At 33.2% G+C, this 13,697-nt stretch overlaps 1 pseudogene across 1 annotated transcript; it reads left to right on the forward strand.

The window, feature by feature from the left end:
• Window positions 1-1,467: 1,467 nt before the first annotated feature.
• LOC143574159 (cytochrome P450 71AU50-like) lies at window positions 1,468-3,664 on the forward strand (annotated as a pseudogene). The gene is made up of 2 exons (XR_013142541.1): window positions 1,468-2,512; window positions 2,925-3,664. The product of XR_013142541.1 is annotated as a cytochrome P450 71AU50-like (transcript).
• The last annotated feature ends 10,033 nt before the right edge of the window (window positions 3,665-13,697 follow it).

The following is a 13,697-nucleotide window of genomic DNA, read 5'->3' on the forward strand; positions in this document are numbered from 1 at the left end:
ACTAAACATAACTGAATATAATTAAGCTGGCATATTTTCAACCAAAATAAAATAACAATAATAAAAACAAAACATATCTAATAAAAACTCGCGTAATACGCGGTCTACAAGCTAATATATATAATATATAATATATAATTGCCTACAAAAAAAGATGATGCACCACTCTCTGATCGCTCCTCCTCTCTACGCCCCTTCATCGATTCGCTAAATTGCTTCAATTATAAATGGTGAACTCTCATTGATTTAACCCGGTTGATCAAACCCTAATTAATTACTCTCCTCTATATATTTTTCGTTGCCGGTCTATCCTCACCATCGCCAATTAACTTCCGATTACGTACCATCCACCATCATTAACCTTTCATCTCATGCATCAACAACCACCGATCACCTACATCAATTGCCCCTTCTTTGTTGGATTTCTCCTTAATGCCATTATGAACAATATTCATGAACAGAAACGAATGTAAACGAACAAACGTAGGAGAACATATATTAATAAACGTAAATGAACACAAATAAACACAAACGAATATAAATAAACGCATTTAAAACAACGAACACAAACAAATATTAAACAATTCATTCAAAGTTTTATGAAAAAAACGAACATAAGTAATATACATCTAATTATGTTATACTACATTTACTCTATTTTATTATTAGAAAATGAATGAACGGTGATCAATTCGTCAACCTTACAGGTGTGCTGTCTTTGTCAAATACCACTCCAACTCACCAAGATGAAATTTTCATCTACCTTATTTTATGATGCATAAACGACAATCAAACCTGTCTTTATTGACGGTTTGATAAAATGAAAGTAAAATTATATATATTTCTTTTTCAAAGATGGAAGATTGGAAGATGATTATATACGTGACCATATCTTTTTATATAGATTGTTTTATAGATTTCTTTTTCAAACATGGAATTAGATTCAATAGCTCATTCATTAAGTAGTTGTAACCGTTTGTGACAACTGTTCAACATTTATAACAACCCATGCTACAGTTCCTCATTTGTTCACAAAGCCTTATTCGCTATACTCATCTGTTATTGTTCATTCGTGTTAACAGTAGCATTCGTTCTATTAATTATAATATTTAATTTTAGTTCGGTTTGTGTTTATATGCGTAAGAAATATTTACGCAACTTATTGCTCGTTTACCCATTATACATATGTAGTTCGGTTTGTGTTTATATGTGTTAGAAATATATTATAATATTACGGAGTATATTTGATTTTAGACTAAAAAAAAACATGGAAGATTGGAAGATAATTATATACGTGACCATATCTCTTTATATATACAAGTCCAACATTTAACTATCCCATTCATTGTGGACAATTAAATTCTTTATTTAGTTTGACAACAAATTAAATGACCATGTGGTGCATCATGATGTAACTAGCTAGTCATATTTAGAGAAGTCGATCCCCACCAGCCTCATCAATTAGCATCCCATGAATTGCAACATATAACCACCTTCATTATTAGAGTTCTATCATTTACACCAAAAATGAAATTAGATATTAGAGATAAGATGTATCTCACCATGATCAACTACTGGTCATGGTGGTGGGAAGTTGATAATGAAAGAGACAATCTTGCTCGCACAATACTCACCATTTTGGTCCTAATTCTAGTCCTTCTATGGTACAAGTGGACCGCATCGTTTACGAACAATACAAGAAGCCGATTGCCACCAGGTCCCAATGGCATACCAATTTTCGGCTACCTTCCGTTTTTGAGCCACAACTTACATGAAAGATTCACCGAGATAGCTCACAAATATGGTCCTATCTTTAGCCTGAGGCTAGGAAGTAAGTTTCATGTCGTGGTTAACTCCAAGGACCTAGCAAAGGTTGTGGTTCGGGAACTCGACCATACCTTTGCTAACCGTTGTCCACCGGTGACAGCACTAACCATCACTTACGGTGCGCTTGATATTGCATGGTCCAACAACAACACATATTGGCGTAACATGCGTAAGCTTTTGGTGAGCCAAGTGTTGAGTAATGCGAATCTTGACGCTTGTCAGGTTTTCAGAACAAATGAAGTGAGGAAAACAGTGAGTAATGTTTATGCAAAATTGGGGACAGCAGTTGATATTAATGAAATTGCTTTTGACACAGAGCTCGACGTTGTAACGAGCATGTTATGGGGTTGTAGTAGCAATTCTGGTGATTTTTTTCAGGGGTTTCGTGACGTCGAATTCAAGATTATCGAGTTACTAGCCGCACCAAATATCTCTGATTTTATCCCGGTTTTATCATGGTTTGATTTACAGGGAAGAAAGAGAGAAAATGCAGAAGCAAAAGGAACATCTTGATAGGATTTTGGATAGCATAATTGAAGAAAGAATCGAAGTAAACTCGAGAAAAATTAAGGGTGCCGTTGAGGAAGATGGAAGGAAGGATTTTCTGCAGATTATGTTAGAGCTTAAAGACCAGAAAGATGGTTCGGTATCATTAGACATAGTTGAAATAAAGGCCCTATTATTTGTAAGTGCTTCCTAAATGTTTCATTTTATTTTATAAAGCTCCAAATTTACCACTTAACTATGACTCACTAGTCAATAACAGTTAACCAGATAATTTGACCAATATTACTTTTAATTTTCTTTTTCATTTAAAGGAGCGATTTCATTCGCATAATCATCATAGATTTACACATGATTTCAGCTCAGAGTGAGTTAAGGAAAAATGCATTCCTTGTAAGCAAAGTGAAATGCAAATCGAGTGTATATTTCTTACAATTATGTGAATAAGATTGTATTTGACATCCAAATATTAAATTTGAAAGTACAGCGGTTAAATTATTAATTTAAATAGTTATCGATCAATAGGTCGTAGGTGAATTATTAAAATCCATTTTACCTTGAAAATACTAAATAACTGATAATTATCATAATAGGACATCTTGACAGCATCAACCGACACAACATCAACGATGGTAGAATGGGTGATGGCAGAGATTTTGCATAATCCAGATGTAAAGACAAAGATCCAGGAAGAATTAACAAAGGTTATTGGCACAAATAATATTGTTGAAGAATCCCATCTGCCCAGATTAAAATATCTGGATGCCGTGGTAAAGGAGACATTTAGGGTACACCCTCCACTTCCTCTCTTGATCCAAAGATGCCCAGATGAATCTTGCATGGTGGGTGGATACACAATTCCCAAGGGTACTATCGTCTATATAAACGTTTGGGCGATCCAACGGGATCCCAACAACTGGGCCGATCCTTTAGAATTTAGGCCCGAGAGGTTCTTGAGCGGAAAATGGGATTACAATGGTAATAATTTAAAGTTTTTGCCATTTGGATCAGGAAGAAGAATATGCCCTGGACTCCCCCTGGGGGAGGAAGATGTTGATGTATATATTAACATCACTATTGCATTCTTTTAATTGGATCTTGCCTGAAGATGAAGAGTTTGAGCTTTCAGATGACTTTGGATTTGTGACCAAGAAAAGGAAGCCATTAGTTGCTATACCATATCAAAGATTATCCAATGCAACCCTATACGAATAATATAATTATGTTGTTCAATTAATAGAATTGTCATAAATCTTCAAAAAGCTAAATTATAAACTCAATAACTAGAGTGTAGTATGTGATTCTTGTTTGCTGTGTTTCTGGTTGTGGAATGTATACAGTATACATCGTATTCCATATATATGAAATGAAATATCATGAACACATTATATATGCATATGAAAAGCAGTTGTCGATTTCTGCTGTTTTATTCATTATGCTTTCCATATTAAATAAACTTGAGAAGTAAAAGAGCTACATGAATGTGACTTTGCTTTGGTGGTTATTATGGGTATACATACGGGCCAATAGATCTCTTTGATATTAAATTCAATTATATCACCATAATCATGGCTGCACAAGATCCTCAAATGTCTTGATTTTGTTGTTTATTAGAATTGATATTGTTAGCAACTGATGGTCATTCTTCCAGCTGCTGTGGAAGATGTTAAAAGGTAAGTAAAGATATTGCAAGTTTTAAGTGGTCATGATATATAGTTGGTTCAGTTTCATAATGTATAACGTAGCTCCTATGTGTACATATTTATGGCGTTGCATATGAACAATCTTTCTTAAGACGTTTATGTTGCTTCAAATGCTTAAAAGCAGTGGCAAATCTTGGACAAAAACACCCGTACGCACGCTCAAAATTTTCTAATCACATATGTATTTAGTATTTACACTTCTGGTACTTTTTGCATCCACTCGACAAAACATTAGTGTTACTGGTTTGTCTGTACCTGGTGTTATTGTCTGCCTTTATCTTTGGGTTCCAACGGCTCAAAATCATCGAATCATCATCGTCGCTTCCAAAATCCACATTTACAAGTTGCATGTTTGAATTATTTCATACAATTGTTAATTTGTTATAGCAACTGATGATCCATGAATTGGAATTTGAGATCGTATCTAGCAAAACTTAAATATAAATCATATTTTAATTGGCATGCTTACAGACGCTATGCAATTTTGTTTAGAAGGACAGTAGTATTGGTAGATGTAGATTATGACAGGGTTATAAAGTGCATCAAGCTTGATTCCGTTAAGTGAGATCTTTTTTACTTTTTGCATGACCAATTCCTCTTTATGAAAAGAAATCATTATAAATTCAATTTTGAGTTAATTGTAGTTATGGTCTCTGTGATGGAAAAAAAAATTCATGTTTCAACCCTGTGGTGATATTTTTGCAGATATGGCCCTGTGATGGTCATTTTTTTTGGCAATCAGGACCGCTGTGAACCCAAAGTTTGTTTGTTTTGCGAAAAGACCGCTCTACCCTTCCAATTTGCAACTTTGTGTTTTTAAATACATACATTTTGAATCCTTGGTCTACTAACATATATTTCCCTCCAACAATTCTAACCAACAGAATATTGACTTTTTATGATTGACTGTCTTTGACCCGTTGACCTTTATTGTAAGCTTCTTATTACAATCTACTAAACATAAATACTCATAATCTTGACTATCTAAACTGCTTATTTATATATAATTAAACAAACTGACACGAAATCAAAAAATTACAGTTTGACTTTCCTAAGTCAAACTATGACTTTACACAACATTAACCAATTAAAACACAAGGTGCACACATACATATATACATTCAAATTCATACAATACACACTACAAAGAGTTTGACTTTCTGACGTCAATTGTGACTTTACATACATTCAAATACATACATACATATACACACATGCATATACACATATACATACATTAATATACACACATACATGTATATACACAAATATATATATATATATATATATATATATATATATATATATATATGGGTAAGGATCCTAAGAGAACCTTTTGAAAATTGAGAACTTTGAGAACCATTTTAGACCACTAAAACAAAACTTCTAAAGAAATATTTAAAAAATTATAAAACAAAAAAAAATGAAAATTTTTAAACAGGGGGGCGTGAATGCACATTTACCTTCAGAATTTGCAACATATGCTCGGTAACGACCAAGTCGAGCCCACATACACTTTCTTATCTTCCAAACACCAAATATTGATCGAGGCCGAACCGAGCAATTTTCGACCGAGTTTCCCGTGTAAGCTTGGTAAGTGGCATGTCGGACCCACATCTTATTTCTCATGGTTAATACTCTTGTAGACCGAATACAAGGCCATTTCATCAAATTTTGCTCAAGGTCTTCTAGACTCACATTTTTTTTCTTGAACTTGCACTATTTCCCTCAACTTCATTTATCAGTGTGACTAGTATAGTGTAAGGCCCCGTTACCGGTACCCTACTTTTGACGTTGGATTTATTCATAAACACAGTTCTAAATATCAGAGTTAATTAAAACATTCGCGGAATATTAAAAACTTTCATAAACATTACAATCAAATCCATAACTTTGTCTTTAACAAACATATTGTCTTTCAAATCAAAAACATTAATTAAAAATGTCTTAGGTCTTCAGATGCCAGACTCTTATTCTTCTGCCATGTGCCCCCGTTCAAGCCAGCTGTCTCATTTTACTCACCTGCGTGCATACTAAAAGTCAGCTACGCTGAGTGAGTTCTAGTTAATCATACCACATACAACACATTCATAACTACATATTTTCGTACATACTTCATACTTGCATAATCATACCTTACGTTTTAAAGAGCATTACGCCCTAAACCTTCACATATATTATTAGGGTATGCAACCCTTTAACCTTTTCACATATATTATTAGGGTATGCAACCCTTTATCCTTCGCATATATTATTAGGGTGTGCAACCCTTTAACCTTCGCATATATTATTAGGGTATGCAATCCTTTAACCTTCGCATATATTATTAGGGTATGCAACCCTTAAACCTTACCTTACCCTTCATTATCATCTCCATTATCACATCCATACATTTAATATCATACATATCATAGTCGTGCATACTTCCTTATTCACATACACATATCATACATACTACACTATACTTTCCTTAACAATACATGCAATACCCGAAGGTCGTTCACGTACTATCAAGCATACATTCATAACTATCACATTCGTCATTAAGACATACACTGACCATTTAAGGTAAGTGTATTCACATTGAGTATGCACACAGCCCCGAAAACATAACAAGGAAATGTGGCTAGAAACTCACCTGAACTCGATTACGTTCACCGTTTATGGTTATTCCTTTCTTGAGTTGTGCACGACTAACTGTATAACAATTACAAGTATAAATTTAACTATCACTACCCATATCGCGTTTCTAGTTTAATTATTACCCTTAACGAACGGGGGGTCCAACGACCCTGGCAGCGGGGTTCTAGGGGCGGCAGCCTCTAGCAGGGTCCAAGGGGCAGAGCCCCTGGCTAGGGTCGAGCTGCTAGGTCAGCTTGGAAAAATTTTATTTCCATTAACTGTCTTAACATATTTTCCATTAGGATTTTAAATTATTATTTTACTCTCTAACTCATTCGTTATAACAAACTAAGCCTGATTCGTTAACTGATTCGTTAGCTGATTCGTTATTCTGGTTCGTCATCTTGTCATCATCTGGTTCGTCATTCTGATTCGTTATCTGAACATGACTTGATTCGTTATGTTAACATAACAAACTGGGTGAGTAACGAATCACTTGATTCGTTATCTGATCATACGAACTGGGGAACTGATTCGTTATCTTGTCCTGACGAATTGGTTAACTAATTCGTTACCTTATCTTAACGAATTGCATCAATCTTATCCAGACTTTGACTTAGAGGTCAAAGTCAAAATCGATATGAACATCCAAGCAGTCAAAACGAACCAGATTGCAATTGAACCTTCAATTCTTAACAAAACAACACGATTTAGGTATCAATGAACTCGGAATCACAGCGCTAACAAACCTCAACCATCCATTCATCCAAATATCCGTGTTTATAGGGTGAGATTTATGCATCTATATTACGGGTTCTTTTAGGTTAACAATTAACCTATCAAATGTTAATCAATTTCAGTAGGATTTGTTGTCTTGGATTCGTTTTTAACATACTAAAACAGATCTATGATTTCTAGACGTAATCCGGACCTAGACGAACAAGTTCTTGATAAACGTACCTTAAACGAGTCGGTTTATGAACACGGTCTAGTCTTGATGTTGTTTTGGTTCGTCCAACGATATAGCACCAACGATTTCGGGTTTTCACCTTCGGATCTTGGCTCGGGTTATAAGATAGTGTTTGTGTGTGTTTTTGATGGTGTAGGCTATGGTGTAGAGATGGATAAAATGGAAAGGATTATGGTTTAAGGGGTATTTACACTCCCTTAAGTCCATGGATCTAAGGCCTATTCCATCTCTTATTCCATCTTTTAAAGTCCAAGCCCATCATCTTATACTTTATTTATCTAAACCAATAAGGACACACTATAAAATAAACAAAATTTATTTTATTAATCTTATCAAAATCAAGATGTTACATATAGGAGAACAATCAAGATTCACATGGTCTACTTCAATCACTGGTCTTTCAAAGGTTTCGGTGTCTTCAACCAAGTCTAAACTTTCAACTTGATGACCTAAAAAATTTGAACTCTCTCCCTTTATATCATCATCTTCAATCACAACCATTGCACTTTTTGACTCTTCAATGATTAACATAGTTGGTGTGATATTAATCTTCACAACCTCTTCCTCCACTCCGTGCTCTGAAATGAGAAAGACCTATAAAGAAGAGCCAATTACAAAAACTAGAGTCGTAGTTAACTTATGTGCCTTATTGTAGTCAGTCATGCACAACTAAGGAGGGGGGTTACAACTAACTCCGAACGTAACAGAATCTAGGTGAGTTTCTAGCCCCATTTCCTTGTTATGTTTTCGGGTCTGTGTGCATACTCGATGTGATTAGTTAATAAACTTACCTTCAGTGGTAAGTGTATGATATGTGTATGATGTGTGAATGATATGTGATCATTTTTCATATAATGTTTGAATGATATATGAATGCTATAGAAGATATTAAGAGTATATACAAAAATATATACAATTATATATATAAAGAAAGGTATGGTACAGAAGAAGGGAACCAGAGCCTAGTAATATCCGAGGAAGATGGGAACTAGGCCCTAATAATAATCGAGGAAGAAGGGAACCGGAACCTAATAATACTCGAGAAAGTAAGGATTAATCTCTTTAAAATGAATAAGTATGTAAAGGAAGATTAAATATAAAAGTATAAAAGAAAGAAAGAATGAAAGAAAGAAGGTATACACTTATGTATGTACGGATGAAAGATAAACATGTTAAGTAAGTAATACGTATCTTCAGATGCAAATGAGTAAGTATGTGAACGTATTGTACGTTGTTTGATTAACTAGAACTCACTCAGCGTAGCTGACTTTTAGTATGCACGCAGGTAAATAGATTAAAGCAGCTGGCTTGAGGGAGACACATGACATGATCTGAAGAGGCTGGCATCTGAAGAAGAGCTGTCATGATGTTTTAATACTATGTTTTATGTTATGTTTAAAGACAAGATTTGAATGTTTTGTATTAAATGGTTGACCTTTATTATTCCGCGAAAAGTTTTTAATTAAATCTGATATTTAAAATCGTGTTTATGAGTAAATCTAACGCTATAGTAGGGCACCAGGAACAAAACCTTACATCGATATATTTAACCAACTAAAACATACGAGATTACACACCATAAACACGTGTTTTTACCCACACATCATAGTACTCTGTAGGTCCATTCGAGGGTTTTAATTAGAAATTTGAAGTACCATTTAAACTTTGGAACTAAATATAAAAAGGTATGATGAATATAAGTATATATAACGATAAGGCTCGTTTTGAGAATCAACACATGTTTCTCTCTTTTGATTTTGATACATTTGGTTTCCATAATCGTAGATTTTGGTCTGACCAGGGTTTTGCGGGTCGTGCATTGTCTTAGGGCCACCATTCACATATATAATTTGGTATATAATGGTAAACAATATAAAATAATTACTATTAGAATACTTATTAATTACAGTGTAACTGTTTTGTGATATCTTAATATACCATAATGACGTGTTTTTTTATCAATGTTATTTCGATGTAAAAAAACAAGCCACTGCAAAATTGTCACTTTTACCCGAAACCCAACATAAGAAAACTCAAACCCGAACGTCTCAAACTAACTCGTCGAAAAACCCAAATCCGGGAGAAAGCCAACCCGAACCCAAAACAAAGTAATTATTCGGGTGGTTCTTGGGTCTGATTTCTAGCTTTCTGGTCAACCTAAAATACCCAAATAAACTTTTTGTTTAAAACATGATATTGTTAGGTATGTACACCATATATGAAACACTCTACACATTCCACTTGTTACTATTCCACCTATTTAGGTTGATCTATTATTTATTGTTTATATATCTTTTTTAATAACAACCGTAATAGAAGAAAATGTTGCTTTGTTGGGTTCTGTTTATTTATAATTTGATTAATAACATAACGAGTAAAGAAGAATATGTTTCTTTAGTTTTCGCGTTGTAGCTTTCTTTTACTTTTTTAATTTCTTTTTGTTTTCTTAGATACCCGATTAATCCAATCCGAAAAAACTCGTACCCAAATACTCTGAACCAAAAAAAAAACCGTGAGATATTGTGATATCCATCAATTTCGGTTGTAATTGTTTACCCGGCCCAGGCTTGTATTCCGATCTCTTTCATTAATAATATCGAGTGTTTGTTAGTATTTTATGTTTGTTTAATTTATTTTATATTGTTTTAATATTCAAACATGTTAAAACATGGTTAAAGTCACTTAAATCGAGCTTAAAGCACATTATAGGGACAATGTTTAGCATAGCCGAAGTGACTGTGCAGCAGTTTCGTGTTTAGTTCAGTTTTGACTCGTTTAACACTTCATCCTAATCTTGCTGTGATTCTAACTTAGAAGTTATAGAGCATTCCTAAGCATATTCTATCACAATCCTACCAAATTGATCATGATAATGATTCAGATTTAGTGTTTATCATACTTCATTTTTTAGTATTAAACAAGTTTGATGATTTGTTGATAAACATGAAGATTTACTCCAGCTTCTATAAAAACAAATCATTCTCCATGTTCATTCTCTTATACACAACTCATAATCCTCACTTTCTTTCACGAAATTATGGTTTGATTAAAGTGTTCTTCAAGGTTTGACTCTCAAGAGTCAAATGGGTGTTACAGTCTTTAATCAACTAGTTCCTCATACAATTCTCGAGTAAGTTTTGGTTTTGATTATTAGTTATCAACTTTTGAACAAAAGCCCTCATCTAGTTTTTTATTGATTTGGGGGATTTCATGTTCAACTAAATCATATTCAATTTAGGGTTTATGATAACAAATAAATTGGGTTTTTTCAGTTACACTATAAATTGACCCGTATTAGCTTCTGACTTTTCAATGTTTTATGTTTGTAATTATGTTTTGGACATATTGTATCTGAATCCAATCTCATATTGACATTCAGGCCAACGATGAACCGAACACTCTTTCTTACTACATGTAATTATTTTATATTTTGAGTTTTAATTTAGTCTACTTGATATTTCCTTTTGTTTTACATTTAGGTTTTATAATTTATAAGAGTTTTAGTCATGTGAGTTTGTCTCATATTATTCAACTTCACACTTAATTTAGATCATCCATGGATGAGAAAAGATGGTGATCCATGACATAAGCACTTTGATATTGATGTTCATACAAGAATTCAACAACTAAGCAAATAATATATTAGTTTGCAATTCTGAGGGTTTCTAGCTGATTATTGAAATTGCATGTTGTTTTGAACCCACGACTCGAAAACAAGAGCAACAAATCATCTCATGGAAATGCATCCAAATCGATCAAACTTTGAAGTCCAATTCATTAATAGGTATGGTGTTTGATAAATTTCATGTACTTTGCCCTGAAAAGTACAAGTAATTATTATTATTCAAAGTCCAATAAAATATGATAGTTTCAGGTCTAAAGTTAAATATATTTTCATGTAATCAGTTCTGGACACATTCAGAGCATGACACCAATATATTACGGTTTTGGGTTGACAAGTATAACCCATTTTTAAAAAATGTGTTGTTGCAATTGACAATTTAAAAAACAGGTTGTATAAATGTTGATCCTTTTCAATACAAGCAAACACGTTTTCCCCAAATTGACCTGTTTAAAAGCAGTTAATATAAGGGTTTTCCCCTTTAAAAACGCCCATAAACACATATAGGTTTTTGTGATTTTATGTAGACAACTTATTTATAATCATAAATGAATCGATATATTAGCAGAGGTCTAATATTTGTACTTTTCAAAGATTCCGCGCACATTTTTTGAATTTGACATTTTTTTGAAGGTGCATGAAGGAGCATATCTGATGCTTGAGGTTGAATTTCAACTAAAAGTACGTTACACTATTAGCAAAAAAAAAAGTCCTTGTACATGATCAATTTTAACTTCAGTTTTGTTATGGAGCACTCGGTTTGACTTAGAAAGTCCAAACCATAGCTCTCTGTTTTATCTATAAATTCTCATGCTTACTTTTCAAATGTAGTCAGGAAGATGCTAAATCAAATTTATGTTAAAGATGTTACAAAATATCATCAAATTTAAGTTGAGGAAGATGTTAGAAAATACCATCAAATCTAAATATAAAAATGAGTAAAAAAAGTTTTAGTTTTTAAAATATTTTTGTTGGTAAGAGAATATTTGATATTGCATCCCCCCCCCCCTTTAAACACAAAGTCTATAGATGACCTTTTAATAAAAAAGCTAAACTTTGACATCAAAGTCGGAAAACTCGTTAATGTTCAAGTTAGGTGTCACACCCCCGACTTAGAGCCTAGCTGTGTGACCACTAATTGGTACATGTTTTTTTAAATAAATCAGAGTTGCGGGTTTGTGTTAGCGGAAGTCTTTAATATAAAATATTATTTTATAAAATACCGGGTTAAAATCCCCGTTCGATGTTTATATAGCTTATTTAAGAAACATATTCTTTTCGACGAAAGTCTTGAATAAAATATTATTATATTGAAAAATCGGGTTTAGATACACGTTTGATAATTCAAATACTTGTCTTTTATAAAACATAATTCTTTATAATATTTTAAAATTAAATATCTGAGCCACCAGATAACATTTAATGACTAAATTTCCAATCTTCTATCATGTCTTGCTTGTCTGTTCTAACATTTCTGATTTCCTGTAAAATGGGTTAGAAACTACGTCAGCACACAGCTGGTGAATAACGCTGACTCTGTTGTAAAATCTTTTCAATATCTTTATGAAACCAACAATAATACCTTTGTGACTACTCATTAGACACCCAACTCAATTGGGATAAAATTACCCTAAGTATATGTACAATTACTTATATACACGGTATCATTTCTCTGAACAGTCCCGTAGACTTCCAGAGGCATGTTGATATGCATGGCCTCGGGGAACTCTGAGTCACCATGTACGAGTGGATCCATACACATGTATACTTTTAATCAGAGTGTTCATTTCTTATTATTGTAACACAATGTTTTAAGGATTCATAGATCCTATGCAAACATTCTGACACTTAAAGAGTTTGTGAAAGATTAAGGCGTATTCACCTTTTCTGTTTATGATCAGTTTCTGATACGGATTCATGCCTCTTAATTTGTTACCTTAGACCTATAGTACGGGAATAACCTTTGTGTAAATAACTAGATCATTTATCTAGCTTCAGACCTTTAGTCTGTTCTGTATAGCTTTAACCTTGATAAAATCATTTGTTTATATAAACATATGGACCTTTAGGCATTTTGTTTATTTACAAATTATATGCTGCGTTTATTCTTCAGGAGGAAACATCTATACTGAGTTTCTTCTTCAAGAAGAAACATTAATTTAACTATACCCTTTTATATGAAATTTATATTTCTTGATCATAAGAAATATTATTTGGCTATACCCATTGTATGTACATGCTAACATTTCTTAATCAAGAAGAAACAATAATTTTTCAATAACCTTTGCTTAAGAAAAGTTATATTATGCTTAATTGTAATCAAGGTTCGGGCTATACCCCTGACTATGGTCTAAGCCATTTATCTTAATAAAATAATAACTTAGACAGAACCCCTACCTCACACGGGTATTCAGAGTTAAATATTTAAAACTTATCGAGCATCACTTCT

The sequence above is a fragment of the Bidens hawaiensis genome, unplaced genomic scaffold (assembly GCF_021521415.1).
Source record: "Bidens hawaiensis isolate Kalapana, Puna unplaced genomic scaffold, B.hawaiensis_p1.1 tig00026855_1, whole genome shotgun sequence".
NCBI lineage: Eukaryota > Viridiplantae > Streptophyta > Magnoliopsida > Asterales > Asteraceae > Bidens > Bidens hawaiensis.